The sequence below is a fragment of the Camellia sinensis genome, chromosome 13, assembly GCF_055761805.1.
Source record: "Camellia sinensis isolate YWXY chromosome 13, ASM5576180v1, whole genome shotgun sequence".
NCBI lineage: Eukaryota > Viridiplantae > Streptophyta > Magnoliopsida > Ericales > Theaceae > Camellia > Camellia sinensis.
Genome location: NC_138973.1, coordinates 29598814 through 29619512, shown reverse-complemented (window position 1 = coordinate 29619512; position 20699 = coordinate 29598814). Strand labels below are relative to the sequence as shown.

General features: G+C 38.2%; 1 pseudogene across 1 annotated transcript; it reads right to left on the bottom strand.

The window, feature by feature from the left end:
• Positions 1-18237: 18237 nt before the first annotated feature.
• LOC114290099 (alcohol acyltransferase 1 pseudogene) lies at positions 18238-19520 on the bottom strand (annotated as a pseudogene). Its single transcript, XR_014347839.1, has 2 exons — positions 19073-19520; positions 18238-18966 (listed from the first exon to the last, which is right to left on the bottom strand). The product of XR_014347839.1 is annotated as an alcohol acyltransferase 1 pseudogene (transcript).
• Positions 19521-20699: the final 1179 nt, after the last annotated feature.

Genomic DNA, 20699 nt, shown 5'->3' with positions numbered 1-20699 from the left:
GATAATACAAATTTATCAGACTCAAATACAAGCCTATACCCATTTTTACTTAACAAAGAGCCAAAAACTAAATTCTTCCAGATGTCTAGTACATGCAGTATGTTATTGAGGATAAGTTCTTTCCCTGATGTCATCTTCAAGATCACCTTTCCTTGTCCAGCCACATAGAAGTACAAGAATTTCCCATGAAAAGTTGTTCACCATTTGCAGCCTTATTGTAAGTAGGAAACATCTTCTTGTCTGATAAATGTGACGAGTTGCCCCAGTGTCAATCCATCATGCTTTGGGATTTCCAACCAAATTAGCCTCAGACACCACAGCAGAGAGGTTGATGTCATTTACCCCATCAGAGATGTAATCTAATTCTGTTACATTGGCTTGATTGGTGATCTTCTTGCTTGTACTTCCGCGATCCTTTTTAGGGCGGCGGCAGTCAGAAGCTCGATGACCAGTCTTGTCACAGTTCTAGCATTTTCCTTTGGACTTCTCATTGCTATTGTTGTCGCCTTGTTTAGGACCATCTCCAGTAAACTTCCTCTTTTTGCTATGTGGTTTGTGCACTTGTTCAACCACATTAGCCTTGGACTCAATGGGATTTTTACCATTTCTCTTTTCAGCCTTTCGGTTATCTTCCTCAATTCTTAGTCTTACAATCAATTCATCCATGGTCATCTCCTTGCGTTTATGTTTCAAATAATTTTTGAAATCTTTCCAAACCGGTGGTAACTTTTCCACCAAAGCAGCGACTTGGAAAGACTCGCTAAGAGACATACAGAATGAATATCATGCAAAATTAACTGAAAATTTTGAACTTGAGAAATTACCGTTTGGGAGTCTACCATAACGAAGTCCAAAAATTTACCGACAACAAATTTCTTTGTACCGGCATTCTCTATCTTGTATTTATTCTCCAAAGAATCCCACAATTCTTTCGCTGTTTTCAGAGGGCTATAAGCATTATACAGCATGTTGTCAAGGCCATTGAGGATGTAGTTTATGTATAGGAAATCAGAATGTTCCAAGCATCTACAACGGCAATAACTTGCCGATCACTTTCATCCTTTCTAAGTACTGCAGCCTCTTCATGGAGAAACCGTGCCAAATTTACAGTTGTAAGATAGAACAACATTTTCTGCTGCCATCTCTTAAACTCAGTGCCGTTAAATTTTTTCGGTTTTTCTCCATGATTTATCGGAACTTGAACATAGTTCTGGATAGGGGCCAGAGTCGTTGTAACGATCGGATTTGGAGTACTACTTTCAGCAGCCATAATATCTGATTACAAAAATCAGAAAAATCAAAACACAAATTAATTTTCTAGTTACTAAAACCAGAAAATAAATTATAACATAAAAATAATTTTACTTTTCTTGTTACTAAAACTAGAAAAATAAAATACCACAATAATTTTCTGTAACACAAATTAATATTCTACAATTGTTAATGACATCAACATATTACTACTAGTTGTCAAAGAAAATAAATAGTATATTAATCTGTTTTAAGATTGTTGGACAATCTTCACTATATTTAAAGAAATAAATTTTGTTTGTGTACTAAACAACAAACGGAATATAGAAGAAATATAGGAAAGAAGAGAGTTTGTTTGATTACAAAAATCAAACCAAAAAATGAAATAAAATAAAATTTTATTTTGTTACAAAAACAAAATCAAAATTTGAAACAGAAAAATAATAAAATAGAAAAATAAATTAATTACTTATAAAATTAATTTGTTGAACAAATTTTGTGATCAAGTCCAGTGTTTAACACTGTGTCCTTAAGATAGATTCGTCATCTCCACAGTGCTTTCAGAATGTGGACGCCTATCTCCTAGAATAAAATGATCAACGACGAAAAATTACAGCACTACAAATTTTTTGTACAACGAAAACACTCAGTGTATACACTTTTTCTTACAGAAAATTAATGGATTTAATGCAGCAAAATGAAAAGAGTAATTACAGAGGAAAGAATGAATTTTCTGAATGAATGAAAAATCAATAGAGGGTCTGTCTATTTATAGGAGAAAATGTGGTTGTTTCGTTTGAATTAAATAGGTGCAAACCTATTCAGTTTGAATGAATAGATATGTCACTGTTTGGGTTTGAATTTGAACAGATATAGAAACTGTTCCGGTTTAAATTCAAAGAGATAAAAATCGAGCAGAATTTTGGTGGAGGAAAAAAGCGAGCAAAATTTTTGGAATTAATTTCCAAAATTCAAATTCCAAAAAATTAGAATTTAATTTTAGAAAAATAAAATTCAAAAGTTTTTGGCTCCAAAAATAATTAGTATTGGGCTAAACAAGCCCAACCCAACCTTACACCATGCACTCGCGCCCAGGTCCAGCCTGCTCGACTGACCAGACGGACGGCACGCGTGTGTGTTTATTTTTGGATCCAATGGGTATAGCCCACTTTGCCCATAACCTCCCTCTTTACAAAACTTGGGTGCTCCTTGAGGCCTACCCTAAGTTCCAAACTCAAGCCTTATAAACTCACTCAAGGTTTACCCACCAAATCAATGTGGGACAACCTTTAAACCAAACATTTAGGAAATTTCACCAAAAATTCCATTTCCATGGAGCTCGCTTTGGTTTCAATTTTCCATTCACTCAATAATGGTTTTGAGCAACCAAATATTCCATGTGAATTACAACGCCACATAGAACACATTATCACTTAGACCCGCCAAATTTGGCGCATGGGTCCCACCTAAGAAATAAATCAAAGTTAAGGAAAAATTAGATTTTTCTAAAACTTCCAAAACCATTTCTAACAGATGATATGCCTATGCTAAGGCAATAGCTTAGGAGGATTGGGAACCAAGAGATTCTATTTTTATTTTTTTTTTTGTTATTGTTATATTTATTTTGTTCAAGTTTAGGATTTTATTTGTATTGAGTTTAAACTCACTTTTGTTGTAACCAAGCACCATCTTGGAAAGTTGTAGCCAATAAGGTATTATTATATTTGTTTAACTCTATTTAAAATCTTTTGCTATGAGACATACTATAGATTCAGGGTTAGGACCTATGAATGTATTACTGCATGTGTTAGACTTTTGTAAAGAGATGAAATCGTTTATAGCAAGAACATAGTATCTAGGGATCTGTTATTATTTAATATCTATCGTGGGATGTGTAACATGCCCGAAAGGTATCCGCGCTCGTTACACAGTTCGAACCCTCTGTCTTTTTGATCTAGTCTCATGAGTGCAATGTGAAATGCAGATGAATGTCTATTTTTGGCAATTTTTAGAAAATTCATTTTTATTGCAAAACCTTTTGCCATAAATGGACTGCGTCATCAGATTTTAGAGTCGCTACCTAATATTTTGAAAAATTAGGAAATCCATGACTCATGCCAAGGCCACTGTTCGTCATAACCAAAGTTGTCTCGGTTCGGAACCTTAGGTATGACAGGGGAAGATCATTAATTGAGCACCCCCGCTTACCCGATCAAAAGATCGGCCTTTGCTAAACCATGATATGAATTTTATTTACTTTATATGTTCATATTTTTATTACTTAATAAATCCTAAAAATTACTATGTAAAGCATACAAGTATAGACTATGTCATTTATTTTGGAATAATTTGATTTCATGTATTTTGAAAGAGTTTTGAAGATGTACAACCCAAATAGATTGAGTTTACAAACATGAAAATGATCATCATTCCAAATTAAGCGACACAACCTTCATCCACTGGCATTCATAGAGTTATATCACATAAGCAAATAACCACATGGTAGGATACTTAAACATAATAAGAAAAACATACACAAACGGGATGCTAAAGCATAAAAACTTATATATTTACTGATGTTCCGCGAACAGCTACAAAACAAAGTTAGTAAAACATGCGTGATCTTATGTACAAAATCCTAATGCGATTCACTCATGAGATGCAACTAAAGATTCGGCTTCTAAGATATGACATGTGAATCATCTCAAGAACATGAGATAGCACACATAATCACATAGGAATTTATTAAATCCACAAATGCAAACTTAGCCGAATCAAGATGCATGAAACATAGATGCAAAGCATGGATACAACAACCAAAAAATAAAATAAAATAAAAATAAAAATAAACATGATGCATATTTACAAATAAGGAAAGCAAGTAAAAGAATGGGATAGAAAGAAGTGGGGTGGGAAATTATTACAACACTTTGAATAAATTATTACAAACCAAATTAGAGGGGGGTGAGGAGAATATTATAACAAAATAAAAATCTCACAATAAACTCAAAATAAAATAAACAAAAGAAAAAACGGTTTCATGTTCCTTGGAAACCACCGGAAGTTGGTTAACATCGGAAGACAACGTCGTCTTGTCCAAAAGAAGCTAACCAGCCGGCCAAATAGGCCGGTCGGCCAACTAGGCCTAGTAAAACCTGTCTTATTGCAGAACCAAGAAAAGAACCGTGGTTAGTTGATGGAGAACAAAGTGGAGACGATGAAATGTGGAAAGCTGATGGAGAACAAAGTGGAGACGATGGAGCATGAAGTGGAGGTTGAAGGAAGTTATGGAAGATCATGGAGTACGAAATGGAGGAGGTAGAAGAGTAGGTAGTTTTAGGTAGTTTTTCCCTACAAGTGTTTGCCTATAAATAGCCATTCATGGCTACATTATAAAGGATCCAGAACTCAAATCAAAGACAATTGATTTCTATTTTTCTTGTCATTTTCCTTATCTTAGGAGTAGTTTAATATAGATTTCTTTTCAAAGCATTTATTTTCAACATTTTCTTTTCAAAGCATTTTATGCACTTCCTTTTCGAAGCATAGGAGCAGAGGTAAGTAATTATTACTTTGATTGTTCACTCAATCATCTTTCTCCATCTCCCTCATTCTTCTTTTCTCTACACTTGGCAATTTTGAAGTCCTCTTTATTGAGGCAAAAGAACCGTCAACGCAATCGCTTGATAATTAGCTTGAATTTAATCTGTAAGGGTTTTTCAATCTTTGCTGGCACGCTCGCATCTATGATATTTTCCTTCATAACAATTTTTGGCACGCCCAGTGGAATTAATTGAAATGGCTAGACGAAGGAGGCAAGGAGGAAATGAACGCTTGGAAAAAGGCGTAAAAGGAGAGGTAGAAATACATAATCCAGAGGATAATGTGATAACATATCCTTTGGAAATACCTGTTCTATTAGAACCTATGGTTGAACAGACCAGCACTTCAAAACAAGTACCACATGTTCAAAGTATTGGACGAGGCGAAAGAATTGGACCATCCACTGTTCTATCTACTCAACCAATGAATCCATGGGGAGGCCTAGTAGATGCCATGGGACATCAGTTAATGAACACAATGGAAAGATGGGCAACATCCTTTTTGGATCGAATGAGTACTTATCAACCAACTGATGCAAGGCATATAGAGGAAAATTCAAATGTCCCTCAGGAAAGATTGGCTAGAGATAAATAGCCTATGTAGAGTAATGGACATACTAATGGTCAAACTAGTAACCAAAACCATGAAAGACCACCACCTCAGTCTTGGTATGAGCCTCTTTCGAGGCCCATGGCAAATCAAAATGCCTCATTACTTAACAGTGAAGCCATGCAAATTGGTGGATCTGGCCCAACACAAGATAATGGCATAAGGATGTTTCCAAATCCCATGTTCGAAGCCATACCTGGCACGAGGGGGTTCACTAATCCTTTGTTCGAATTTATACTCGGGGGGTTGGAAGGTTTTCCTACGACTGGAAGAGACACGACACTTGTTCCAGCATCTTTCGTAGGTCCTTTCGCAGGACATGCTCAAAGGGGCCACCCATACCCTCAACAGCAGCCAGCACCATAGGGACAACCAGCCCCAAACATACCACCTTATGGACCAAGAGGACCACAAGCACAAGGTTGTCCACCAAATCCTGTGTTTATTCCTCCAGTAGTGGTTTAACAAGCACAAAATATGGTCCTTAGGGACCAAATTGTTGATATTGTTAGAGCAATGTGTGGACCAATGGCTCGGGGGGTTCAAACTCCTATGTATAGGAAACCATACCCAGAATGGGTATATAGGGTACATGAATACCCAAGAGGCTTCAGGATACCAGACATTGCCCTTTTTTTATGGGAATGGAAACCAGTCAACGGTTGAGCATATTGCTAGGTTCATTGCTCAATGTGGTGAATTTACCAATAATGACTACGTGAAGTTAAAATTGTTCCCAAATTCTCTAACTGGGGCAGCCTTTGTGTGGTATGTTAACCTTATACCCGACTCTATTCAAACTTGGCAACAAATGGAAGAGACATTTTATGCTAAATTCTTCCAAACAGAACCAGAGGTTTCCATGGCAGATTTGGCAAGATTGAGTCAAAGGACTGATGAGAAGGCTACTCAGTTTATTGCCAGATTTAAAAGAACATGAAATAAATGTAGGTTCATCTTACCAGAGCCTGAATTTGTGAGATTGGCTCAAAATGGTCTAGAGTTTAGGCTTCGAAAAAAGTTTGACTCAACTGAGTTTAGAGACTTAGTGGAACTAACCAATAAGGTGTCTAGGTATGAAGTATTACTAGAAGAAGAACAAGATCGAAGTAATGCATCGTACAAGACGTATTATAGGGATCCTAACTATGAGATTGATGCAGTAGAAATTGTAGGGAAAGAACCTGTGATCTGTGAAGCATTAATCCACAAAAAGATAACAATAGACCAGCAGTTTAAAAAGAAAGACCTTCATAGGAAATATTCTTTTGATTTGACAAAGGCAGATGACATTTTTGATCATTTGCTTGCTGCAAACTTCCTGAAGTTACCAAAATGAGTCAAAATTTCATTGCCAGAGGAACTTAAAGGAAAAGTGTATCGTAAATGGCATAATTCTTGGTCTCACTCAACTAAAAACTGCATTATTTTTTGAGACAAGATCCATGAGCAGATTCGAAAGGGGAGTTTAAAATTCCCAGCTAAAGCAGAAAAGGCCATGGGGATTGATACCAATCCATTCCCAGAAATTGGAGAAGTGGTAGCCAATGTTATTGTGCCAAATTTCCAGAACTTGTCCTTGAAGGAGTTGAGAGAAGTCAATGTGCAAATGCATGTTGCTAGCCAGATTACTGTCAAGAAAGACACCAGAAGTTTGCTATCTATTGGACATGGTTTCTAAGGCCAGAGGGAAGACTCTGATGAAGAAGCACTGGATGATGATTCTTTAGAGGCAATAGTCATGCAAAGAATTTGTTTCAGATGTAGGCTGAGCTACAAGTGGTTGAAAGGGCTTTCGATTGATGGGAAGCAATATTACAAGGATGTGTAGAGGTGTCCTAAACCAACCAGTGCTTATAACAAAAGGCCATATCCAACTGGTATTAGGCAGCAACCATTAACGGTTGAGCCAACAGCCACTAGAGTGCACTTCAAAGGCAAGAGACGTCTACATGAATCTAGACCACCTAGCTATTACAAGATGGAGGGCAATCATCCTGAAAGGAGATCTGAAAGGAGTTCAAGTCATGGGATCAAAGCCAGGGATTGGCCCCCTAGACCAGCCTTACGCAGGATGGAAAGTGGTCACCCTCATGGAAGGCCTAGATTGGGCCCAAAACAGGGAGTCAAGGCCAAGCAGTGGCCTTCACAGCCAGCTTCAAAGATGGACTCGAAGGGAGAAAGAGATAGTTCAACAACTGGGCTAGTAGGTTCATGGGTGCTTGGAGTTCCAGATTGGTTTGTCATGCAAAACAAACCTAGGGAAATGTCCACCCAAAGAAATGTGGTTGGAGACCAAGGTAGGATGGTTAAACCTCCTTTGGTGGCTCCCAATAATTGGGTGTTACTTAAGCATCCAAAATAAAGAAACCAAATATGGTCCCAGTGATTTCTAGGTCCCAAAGAAGGAAGATCCAATGAAGGTACACTTAGTACCAGAAGGATTTGAAAGAAAGTTTAGAAAGCTCTTCATTGGTCCAGCCAAAGAGCTAGGCAGAAAGAGAAGAAAATTCGAAGTAAGATCATGATCGAAAGTTGACTCTTCAAGACAAAAGGAGTTGCAGCAGAGAATAATTGGCCAAAGTTCATTCCGAACTAAAAGCCAAAGAAAGATCCAGTTTGGCAGGATTGGAAAAGGCTTTGATGGAAAGTGATAGTGAGATAGAGGAAGAAGTCGGTTTAGGCCAAAGGAAGGAGATGGCTGAGGAAGAGATGTTTAAAGCCTTCATGGCTGAACAGACATATTTGGTTGAAAAACCAGCAAAAACAGACCATTCGAAGAAAGCTACTATTACTGAAGTGCCAGAATGTAGCATAGAAGATGCTTCAGAAGTAGTTGAACAAGTTGGCCAAGAAGAAAAATAGATACAGCTAGTCATCCAATTTGGCTCATTTCCTCCAATGTCAGTGAATATAATGCTTATATTACCACAGGAGTTTCAAGCTGAAAATGACAACCAAGGTCAGGAGATTGACCCAATTCCAGTTTCCAGTGAAGACTCACAAGTGAGTATGGTGCACGATGAATCCGAAGTGGCCACACCAATGGAAACTGAAGATAAGAGTGAGGAAGAGATGAGTATAAACCTGTCATACCCTTTTGAGTATCCCACAACATCCATGACACAGTATGTTAAACCTTTGTATATCAAGGCCTTCTTCGATGGGATATAGATGAACCGGGTATTAGTGGATAATGGGGCAGCAGTAAACCTGTTTCCGAAATCTTATTTGAAGAAACTAGGAAAGAGGAACCCTAGGCTAATCCCAACCAGTATATCCATTGCTGGTTTTGCTGGAGACAAACAGATGGCTCAAGGCATTTTGCCTATCAACCTGAGTGTGGGAACCAGGGACTGTATGACAGCGTTTTTCGTTATCGACGGCAATGCTAAGTATAATGCTCTACATGGTAGGGATTGGATTCACACCAACAAGTGTGTGCCTTCCTCTCTACATCAGAAAATAATGATGGCCTTAGGTAGTGGAGAGACAGAGGAGATCAATGCAGATCCTCAACCCTTCATAGCTTGTGTAGATTTTGTAGAGGCCAAATTATATACTGAAGGAGTGGGGCCACTCAGTGTACCGAGAAAACCTGATGGTTCAGCCGAAGTGACAGCTGATGAGGAATTAGCACACCTGAAGCACTTAGTCCAGGAAAGTGCTGATGAAGAGTTTGTCGTTAAGCATGACAATGATCCTGATTGTAGGCAAAGAGATGGAACCCAGGAGGCCAAATCTTTGGCTTTAATTAAGTTCTCAGCATTAGACATAAAATCAATAGTCCATAAAGCACAAGAGCAAGAGAAAGAAGCCATGATAATTGGCTGTAAGCAGGAACATCAACAGGTCAGATGTTTTGCCTGGGATAAATACTGTGCTTTGGATATTGAAACAAAAGTCCAGGAGATACAAGAGGAAGAAGCCTTGTGGACAGATTTTGTCTATGAGGAGGAGGGTAAGGATGTTGAATCAAAGAAACTGGGAGCAGAACAAAGCAAGGAGATTGCTTCGAAGTCAGAAGGAATCAAAGAAGGAGCATCAGTAAGTTCTCAAATACAAGACCCCTTGAAAGAAGTAAATTTAGGGGAAGGTTCTATATAGCAGCCCACCTATATCAGTGCTTGGTTGAATGCTCTTGAAAGGGACCAGTTGTTGGTAGTCTTGAAGAGATATAAAGATTGTTTTGCATGGTCTTATAATGAACTACCATGATTGGATAGGTCATTAGTAGAGCATAGGCACCCTATGAGGCCTAATTTCAAGCCATACAAGCAAAAACCAAGAAGAATAAGTCCTGAAGTGATTCAGAAGGTCAAGGAGAAATTTCTTAGACTCCTCAGGCAGGCTTTATTAGGACAGCCAGGTATGTTGAATGGCTATCCAATATTGTGCCTGTAGTTAAGAAAAAAGGTAAAATGAGGGTATGCATCGATTTTAGAAACTTGAATTTAGGAACTCCAAAAGATGAGTATCCTATGCCTATAGTAGATTTATTGGTGGACAGTTCAGCAGGGCACAAAGTTTTATCAATGATGGATGGGCACTCTGGTTATAACCAAATCTACATTGCAGAAGAAGATATCCACAAGACAGCATTCAGATGTCCTCGGAATATTGCCATCTTCGAATGTGTTAAAATGCCATTTGGTTTGAAGAATGCTGGGGCTACATATCAAAGGGCTATGAACACTATTTTTTATGACCTCATTGGAGGATATTTAGAGTGTTACATTGATGATATTGTAGTAAAGTCCCAATCCATAGAGGAACATTTGTTTCACTTGTAAGCAGCCTTCGAAAGAATGAGAAGGTTCAAGTTGAAACTTAATCCTCTCAAATGTGCTTTTAGCGTATCAGCTGGAAACTTCTTGGGCTATGTAGTACACAAGAAGGGAATACAGATTGATCAGAATAAAGCCAAAGCTATCATTGAAGCCAGACCTCCTTCAAGTAAGAAAGAATTACAAAAATTCCTTGGACAGGTTAATTTTCTTCGAAGATTCATTTCTAATACTGCAGGGAAAACTAAAGTATTTTCTTCCTTATTAAGGCTAAAAGAATAAGATGATTTTGTGTGGACAACAGAGCATCAAACTGCTTTCGAAGGAATCAAAGCCTACTTGGCCAACCCTCCAGTGCTGATGCCACTAAAAGGTGATAAGCCTTTGAAGTTGTACGTAGCTACAGCAGAAGATTCATTGGGAGATTTCTTAACCCAAGACAATGAAGAAGGCAAGGAGCAAGCTGTTTATTACCTTAGTAGGTTTCTAAATTCTTGTGAATGTAAATATTCAGCTGTAGAAAAGTTGTGCCTTGCATTGTATTTTGCTGCAATGAAATTAAGATATTAGCTTTCGCATAGAACTATCTTGGTAATTACAACCACTGATTTGGTTAAATATATGTTATCTAGACCTATGTTGAGGGGAAGAATTGGCAAATGGATACTAGTCATATCAGAATTTCATCTAGAGTATGTCCCCCAAAAGGCAGTAAAAGGACAAGTTTTAGCTAACTTCTTGGCAGATCATCCATGTCAAACAGAAAGCCAAGAGATAATGGAACTTGGCATAGTTAGTGTTGAACCATGGAAAATGTGGTTCGATGGGTCAAAGGCCAATGGTTTAACTGGAATTGGTGTGGTGATTAAGTCACCATAAGGGGTCGAAACCACACATGGTTTCAGAGTGGATGAAATTGCTTGTTCTAATAATCAAGCTGAATATGAAGCCTTAATTATGGGACTGGAAATACTTATCGGATTACAAGCTCACGTAGTTGACATATTTGGAGATTCTCAATTGGTAGTTAACCAGGTGAAAGGGATTTTCAAATGTCAAAGTGTAAGCATGTTGCCATACTATGTGATTGCAGTACATTTGCTTTCTCAATTTCAGATAGCAAATGTAACTTATATCCCAAGATTCTTGAATAATAAAGCTAATGATGTGGCTCAAGAAGCTTCGAATTTCAAGAGAAGGGATAATACTCAAAGGGACATAAGCCAAACAACATATCAGAAAGTAATACCACCCTTAAATAAAAGGGATATGGTCCTGGAAGTTAATCATAATGACTTACAAGAACAAGATTGGAGGCATTCAATAATGCAGTATCTAGCTGGCCTATCTTCAAAAGCCAGCAGAAAAATCAAATTGCAATCTATGCAGTACATAATGTATGGTAATGCTCTCTACAAAAGGGGGGTAGATAATTTATTATTGGAATGTTTAGGTCCAAGGGAAGCGTTGACAGCCATGGCTGAAGTTCATGAAGGCATCTGTGGTGCTCATTAGTCTGGTGTGAAGATGAGATGGCTACTTTGGAGACATTTCTATTATTGGCCAACCATTCTTAAGGACTGCATAGAATATGCTAGAGGTTGCCAGGCATGCCAAAGGCATGGCACAATAAGGCATGTACCCATAACTGATATGCATGCGGTTGTGGAGCTTTGGCCATTTAAAGGATGGGCTATGGATATGATAGGAAAAATACACCCACCTTCTTCGAAGCATCATTGTTTCATCTTAGTAGCCACAAATTACTTCACTAAGTGGGTCGAGGCTAAGCCATATAACGCTGTAGACCAGACTGAAGTCATTGGATTCATTAAAGATTTGGTCCACAGATTTGGTATCCCACAGACTATAATTGTTGATAATGAGACTGTATTTGATAGGACAATGGTAAAGTCTTTTGTGGCAGAGTTTGGAATTAGCCTTGTTAATTCTACCCTCTATTATGCACAAGCCAATGGTCAAGCTGAATCATCCAATAAGTCTTTGAAAAAAGGAATTCAGAAAGTTGTGGAAGATAATCCCAAGGATTGGCATAACTTGCTGTTGGATGTATTGTGGGCTTATAGGACTTCACCAAGATCAAGTACAAGAATCACTCCTTATACCTTAGTATATGGGCATGATGCAATGTTACCTGTGGAAATTAATGTTAAGTCCTTAAGGGTGAGATGCCAGGATCAGTTAGATCTTGAGCAATACCGTTAGAGTATGTGCTTGGAACTAGAAAGTATAGATGAAGCCAGAATTTTGGCATTAAATAGCATTCTTTTTCAAAAGAAGAAAGCAGCCAAAAACTATAATAAAAAAGTCAAGCACATTGGCTTTGATGAAGGTGATTTGGTATGGAAGACAATACTCCGAATAGGGATTAAAAGCCACAAGTTTGGTAAGTGGTCACCTAACTGGAAAGGATCATATCAAGTTCATAGAGTCCTGCCTTTTGGAGCATACCATTTGAAAATTTTGAATGGATATGTACATCCCAAGAAGATTAATGGCAGATATTTGAAGCCTTATTATTCAACCATGTGGGAAACACAAGGAATAAAATAAGTGCTAAATGAAAAGAACATGAGAACACTCAAATGATAAATAAGAACTTTATTTCATAACGAGTTAAGTACATGTAGCCATAGATTGGCCCAAAAGTCAGTACAATGTTTCAATTGTTCTTTTACAATAGATGCTCTATTCTTGAGGGATGGGAACAATTGAATGGCTGTGGTCATCTCCTACTTTCGATCAACCAGCTCTTGATTAGTAATTTGCAGCTTGGTAGCAGTTTGATCTAAAGCTTGGTTGACTGCTGATAACTCTTCCTCAAGTTGAGCCTTCTTTTCCAACAGTTGAACTTGAAATTAGGAGACAGAGGAATGTTGTTCTTTCAATTCTGACACTTCAACATGAACCTTGGAAACAAAACTCTGATCTCTCAGCAATTTCTCCTCTGCAGCCTTAGCAGCATGACAGATGTTAATGTAAAAATCTGTGGTGGCTGCTGCCTGAGATAAATGACTTGAAACAGTCATGCCAGATTGCTCAACAATCTTACAGCATTGCATGAAGCCATTTTTTATTATAGGCCTTTATAAGGCTTCGAAAGGAATCCTCGAAAATATTGTTAACAGCTCTAGGCAGCTGTCTAAATCTATTGAAGACAAGGGAGCCTTATCACTGGAAGAAGAGGTCTAAAAAATTTCTAGTAAGGAATCAGTTAGAATTAATGACTCAGTCTCATTGCTAGCTGTTGGAGAGGTGAAAGGTATGTCAAAGAGACTAGCTAGCCTAGCTTCGAAGATATCCACCTCACCCATTGACATGGAAGGTGCAGAAAGAACTCTGGTAGAAGGAAGAAATGACTGCATAGGACTAGGAGAGGGAGGTGGAGTATCCTTAGCAGTCTCTATAGTTTTGGCTACTAGTTGGTCAAGAGAAGAGGGGCTGGGGCTAGGTAAGGATAATAGACGATGAATTGGAGAGCTACCAGTACCTTCTTTATAGGAATCAACTATCATCAAAGATGAAGTAATAGCTAGAATTCCCTTAGGAGGGGGAGGAGAAACAAGGCTCGAAAAAGAATCAAATTGAGTAGAATCGAAAGATAAATGAGGGAAGTATGGAGTTAAGCCAAAAGAAAGAGATGCAGGAATACTTGGCTTCAAGAAGGGAATGGAAAATATAGGGCCAGAAAGCGGGAGTATTATCTGAATGGGTTCCACGTTTTGAGGTTGTTCAACTTCAACTGAAACTGAAGGAATCCTTATTAGAAGAGTAGGCAAAGTAGTTGTTGCTGCAAAAGAAGAAATACAAAATGTCAAGCCTCAGTATTGAGAATTTGAGAAAGGTGCATAGAAGTACGAAGAAACTTACTGGTTTCAAAAGTAATGGCTACGATTGGAGAGTTGCGAAGAGTGTAGTGTCCAGCAGCTTGTTGTTTTCTTGCAACTTCTTTTTGGAGTGCATCAGCGGCAGCAGCTTCATCCCTGAGCATTTGCTGTTGCCTCATCTTTTCAGCCCTTTAAAACACAATAAGTTCTTTGGAATGCTCTGCTTGCACTGCTTTAGCAGATGCCTCGTGGATGGGATCTCTAGTGAAATTAGCAAGAAAGACAGTCATTTTCTTCCTTCTTTTTAAAGGTGTCTCTTGCTCTTGTTCTGCCTCTTCTTTTTCTATTTCTTCTTCTTCTGCTGCATGAACCACAAGTGCCTCCTCTTCAGGATCAAGTAAAAGCTTTCTTTTCTTTTGTTGTTGCTGGTTGCTCCTAAGAAGGTTTAAAGCTTGAACCTTTTGAGGAAAATCTCCTTGTGAGACACCCGCACCACCTACACCAAAGAAAAAAAACATTAAGGGTAAGAGCATTATAAAGGAGAAGAAGAGAAAAGAAACAAGGGTACATACCTTTCTTCGAGGCAGCTCGAGTAACTTTAAGAGGAGTTGAGGCAACAGGAATAAACTTTGTGGTGGCAGACACAAGAACTGAAGTGGTAGAAGCAGTGGAAGAGGTGACAACTCTAGCCCCTTTGGGCTTGGCTTGGGGCACATCCAGTACCATTAGCAAGTCTTGAGAAGGAATGGCTAAGCGTACTTCCATATTGGCCATCCACCAGTTCTGACATCTTTTCAATATGTTACTTTGAAGAATGAAAGGGAAGTACTCAAAGTCAATAAAGTCCTTGATAAATTTAGAAGTTGTTTCTTCTAATCGGGATCTTCGAACCTTCAAGTCTCTGCTGGTAAGACTTAAATTGGTCTGGCTGCAGAGAGGTATTGGGACCCCTTGTGAGAAACCAAATTTCCTAGCAAATTGGGGAGGACAATAGGGCTCAGCAATGCATTTGTAAGCTCTGGGGTTCATAGTCCCAATAAACAACTCTCTAGGGATCAGAATAGAGGCCCATATGTTCTTATGTTGGGGTGAAGAGCAGAATCTATCACTCAGAAAGGTTCTCAACCAGAATGGGCCAATGTTGGTGGGTTCGAAGGGACGAAAACTGGGGGAAGAAAGGCAAGCTGGGAGTTGGTGGAAGAAAGAGAAATAAAAAGCAAAGGTAGAAGGATAAAGTGAAACATTGGCTAGCCTCATGCCATGAGTAGTAGGGTTTGGCTCCAAAAACTTAAGGCACTTAGATTGTAGCTCAGTAAAATATGCAAAAAGCCAAAGCTGAAGTATCCAAAATGGACCTTCTTGGCTGGCATCCAAGGGTTTCTCGCAAAAAAGGGGGAACAAACTCTATATACATGACCTAGAACATATGAAGCTAAGGCCACCTTTTTTTGTAAGACAAAGGCTTTGGCAAGAGGGGCGAATTCAAGCATGATCCTCTGAGAAGAGGTGCAGAAAAGGAATTTGCAAAGCCAATATAATATGAAAGAAAAGAACTCCCTATCAGTCACAGGTCCCTCTCTTTTATTCTCAGCCTTGATAAAGTCACTATAGGATGAGTTAAGAGAGTGGAGGGAAAAAGGGGTTTTTAGGTCAGGATAATCTGGACCAATAGGGGTTCCAGTAGGGGATAATCCTAGTAAATGAAAAATATCAAGAACAGTAGGGGCCATCATCCCACATCTGAATTGAAAGAAATTAAAAGAAGAATTCCAAAAGCAAATGGCAGGAGGTATTAAGAAAGGGTCCTCTAAAATAGTCAACCTGGATAATTGGAGGGCGTCGAAAAGGCACAGCTCTTAAAGGTCCAAAGTCCTGTCAGGGACAATTCGATCATACCATTCTTGCCACTCTGGTCTCACCGTGGGCCAGCAGCGATGGGGGCGGTTCATCCTCCAACTTCCCCAGTCAAGACCACCTTCGTAAAGGAGACAATGGTCTTCTAAACGTGGATATAGAGCTGGAAGCTCAGTATGAATCTCCCTGAAGATGGGCCCAAGCACATACTCTTGCTGCTCATGGCGACGAGGAATGAAGATGCGTCCGTCAATGGCGCTTTTCTCACCAGCCTTGTACTTCTCACGCTCTGCGTCAATAATCCTTTTCAAGGTTACAGACGGACTCGCACGCTTTACGATTGGTATTTTCAAAGAAGAAGAAGCCATTGATAGAGTTTTTTCTCAGAAGACGAAGTTGAGAAAGAGAGTAGAGAGAAAAGGAAGGTCGGTAGAGATGAAGAGTTTGTGTGCTAAGCAAACGAGTGAATTCAAAGCACGAAATAAAAGGGTTTTAAAACTTTTATGTCTGAAAAATATACCCAATCATGAAATTCATAAAGAAGTCCCGAAAGTACGGATGCAAAGAGTTTCCCTTAATATTGATAGTTTTGGAGGGAAACACATCCCAAATACCGGTGTTAGTTTCAAAATAAAATATTTGGCTTCGAAGCCAAATTTTGGCGCCAAAATCCAATAACAAACGGCTTCGAAGGCAAGAAGATGACTTCGAAGCACATTCCATGCCTAAAGATGCAAGGGTATTCAAGTATGTGTTTACTTCAAAAGGATTAAGGGCTTGCTTTAGGGTTTGTCAGTGACAGTAAGATCCTTCGGAGCGAAACTTGAAATACCTTAAGGTTAGAAATTGTTGTTCTAAGTGTCAAAACCAGTAGTTGATTTGATGATACATAGAAGAAATCACTTTTTGAGAGTAAAACAGTGCAGTCCTTAAAAGAGGTTTCCATATTTTGGAAAATGTAGACTGTTTGTTTGAAATAAAATTAGTTAATTTGAAATCACTTGATTGTATTAACCATATGTTGGGGAACTGGATATGATCAAATCGAGTTTCGATGGGCAAATTTGATAAATTCGAAGCTTTGATTCTAAAAGGAAACCAGCAATAGTTGTTAAATACACTCCATAAGTTGGAAAAATTCACATCGGGTTTTCGGTATTTCATTATGTATGATTGAAGCGAGATTCGAAGGATGAAATTGTCGATTTCGAAGCCCCAAGTCTGTTTGACTTTGACAAATGGGGTAAAATCAGATCATGCCAAATAAGAGAAAACATCTTAGCTTTATTAGAACAAAAACAAATTACATCAGAGGCTTTCTTTAGCTACATAGGCCCTGTTTGGTAGGACTTATTTCTAGCTTATTTCAGCTTTTAGCTTAATTTAAGCTATTTTGATGTGTTTGGTTCAGCTTAACAACACAACTTATAACTTTTTGTAAGTCAAAAATCAACTTATTCTTTGAGTGGGGGAGGAAATGCTTAATTTATAAGTAAAAAATCAGCTTATGTTCACAGTTATAAGCTATAAGCTATTAAGCTATAAGCTATAATCACTTTCCCACAGCTCTACCAAACGGGGCTATATTCAAGCTCATAAAAATAAGGAACATAATAAATAACAAGGTCATGAAATTTGCTCCAACTATGGTCAATGAACTTCTGTTCTTTCTTTATTCTATCTTCTCCAGGTTAGGCTGTTGAAGTTGATATGCTCTAACTTGATAAAAGAGTTTTTCGGCCTTTATTTCGAATTCCGTTTCTTTCAACCCTTGTTCCATCTCATCCATGTCTAAGTCATCCCAGTATGTAGAATCCTTATTTTTGAAATCATTATATTCATCGATGAGGTTCTCTGCTTCATACTGGGTATGAACTCGACGGGCTGAGATTTGATCCAAAGATTGAGTGGTAGTCATAGAAATGTGGTGCCAATGGAGAAGCAATAGGAGTTGGTCCAAAAACATTTGGAGCTCTGCTTGGGTAATAGGGTTGAGGACATGACCCCGGGTCATAACATCACAAGCCCATCGAAAGTTCTTGAGAGAAACATTGTCCTCGAGAACATTGAAGGGCAAGTGAGAAAAGGCCGCAAGCAGAAGTTGGGCTTGTTGTTACTGATTTTTAGAAAGAGGAGATGAAGGGTAATAAGAGGGGAGAAACTGGTTCTCAAAGAGAGTAAGTCTCAGTTCCTCCATCTAGTGAGGGTTTTGCGGAAGAGGAGGCGTAGGAGCTTCCATGTCGAAAGAAGGAGGAAATTGGGGATTGTTGACAATATCAAACCAGTCAGAGGAGCAAAGTTTTGCCCTTTGAGCTAAAAATGACAGGGCTATATCCTTGGGCCTCTTCTAGACGATGAGCGGCTTGTACTATCTTCATACGCATGGAAGACATGTACCATGCTACGAGTAAGTTGTCTTCTAAACGGCGTCGGCAGTCGATGGGTACATATGGGTAAACCAACACCAATGCATATCCCAATGGAAGCATAGATAACATTCCTGCCTTTGCCATTGCTACGGGATAGGTGAACACGTTACCATAGTATCCAGGAGGTAGGTTGAGGTCGTGTTTATTGCCGCGGCCATTGACTATGCATGAGACGCGAACAATCTCGTCTGGGGCTAGGCAGAGTGCGCGCGTTCGACATTGCCATATACACGCTGTGAGTAGTTCGAATATGGAGGCTGTTGTGTTGCGGTGGTGGTGGGGAAGATGGTTGCGAATGGCCTTGATTTCTTTGGGACCAAAGAAAAAAGAGCGATTGATCGTGGTGGTGGCCGCTCCGGCTAGTGCTTGGTCGTATTCGTGGTGCGGGCATGTAATGAAGGGAGGTTGTCTAGCAGAGAGGAGGTGCCGTTGCCAAATTGGTGGGACGGATGGTGTAATTTTGGTTTGGGGTTGTTGGGAAAACTCAACGATTGTGTTTAGGAATTGAACAAGACCAGGAGCGTCGGTCATTGTGTGGTTCAGATGTATTGCAAATGTGAATCCACCACAACTAAAACGCGTCACCTGCATATTTTTATTACCACATGTTAGAACACAGTCGCCAGACATTTGAAATTTGGATAAATTATGTTGGTAGTCGCATAATTCTCTCTATAGTAAACATTATTACCTGAATCAACAAGAGAGGACAACCCACAATTCCATCAGAGCTAGGAACATCATACTGAAGCTCCTCCAAGTATGGACACCCTGGCCCAACCGTGTCGCCGAGCCAGTCGAGGTCCACATTTTCATTTGCCTCTATGAATAGAACCCCTTTGACTGTGCAATCCACTAAGAGTTTCCGATTAGGCCCTTCAACAAGCCTCCCTGCAAATGGGTAGTAAAACTCAAGTGCTTTGGCTAGTGCTTCTCTAATCACACTCGCAGGGTCTTTCCCTTCCATTGAAGGGTTGTTTTTTGTAAAACATGATCATTGGAACTTGAAAACGAAGGCCTTCTTGGTCATCTATGTCTAAGAGTTGTTCAAGTTAGTGTGGTGTGGGCTTTGATGCTACAAGAAGTTTTGGATCTTGTCTTCTCACTATGAATACTAGGGAAAGAGTTGTAGATGCCATTTTTGGAGGAAATGTGAAATAAAGAAGATGTAATATCTATATGTGCTTTGTCATATGAATTTGAGGGGTATTTGTAGAGTAATGATCTAGTAGAAGATAAGAAACCCATTGCATAAAGCAACAGTTTTTCTTAGGAGTTAAAAATTTCAACATCACAATAAAATGATCAATTATCAAGTTAATTTGGATTTATTTTAGTGATATATATCGTTCATATTGTACAATTAAATAAAAAAATTATTCATATAAAAAATTAAATTCATCAAATGTCAATTGTCATATTATTAGAACATTTTTATTTATAAAGCTTATGCGTTTTTAATAATAGGCTGTTAGTTTATTATAATATATGTGATTTAATAATGTGATTGTTTATACCGTATGAACTTAATTTTTTAAATATATCTTTTCGTAGTTAACCATATGAGATGAACAGTCCAAATAATTATAAATTTGATTGATTCAGTAAGTTAATCTCAATTAACTTAATAATAATTTTAATAAAAATCTTAATGACATTATCAATTGAACTAAATTGATACAAAATTTAAAATTACTAGTTAAAATTAAAAATGTAAAAATCAAAATTAACACAACAGACAAAATGTAAAAACTATTAATGTAATGGGTTTGGTTTCTCTCAAATTGGTCATCTCAACTTGAGAGAACATTTAGGCTTAGTATGTCCATTTTGGAATCGATTTTGATGATCCAAAACATTTACTATTTAGAACTCGTTGAGTAGAATATTCATATAAAAAATCAAAATAATCGGACATTGGTAATTATATGTTTAAGTTAAATTTGAATTACAAAAAATGATGGTTATTTTTAAAATTATATTTGTTATCCATTTTTTCAAAACAAATATAATTCAAACCTATAGATACCAATGAACAGTTATCTTTTTTTCTGCATAAATAATATATTCAATGAATTCTAAAAATTGAACGATTCGGATCACCAAAATCGGTCCCAGAATGGATCTACCAAGCCCAAATGCTCTTTCAAATTGTCCAACTTAAAAGAAGTCAAGTCCTATTATAATTTATCCAAATAAATTTATAGAAAAATGTGAGTTGAAACAGAAAATTATTAAATATTCCCAAAATATCACGTGTCCTTATTTTTTTTTTACCAATTATCAATTATCAATTATCATGCTCTTTTATATTTTTT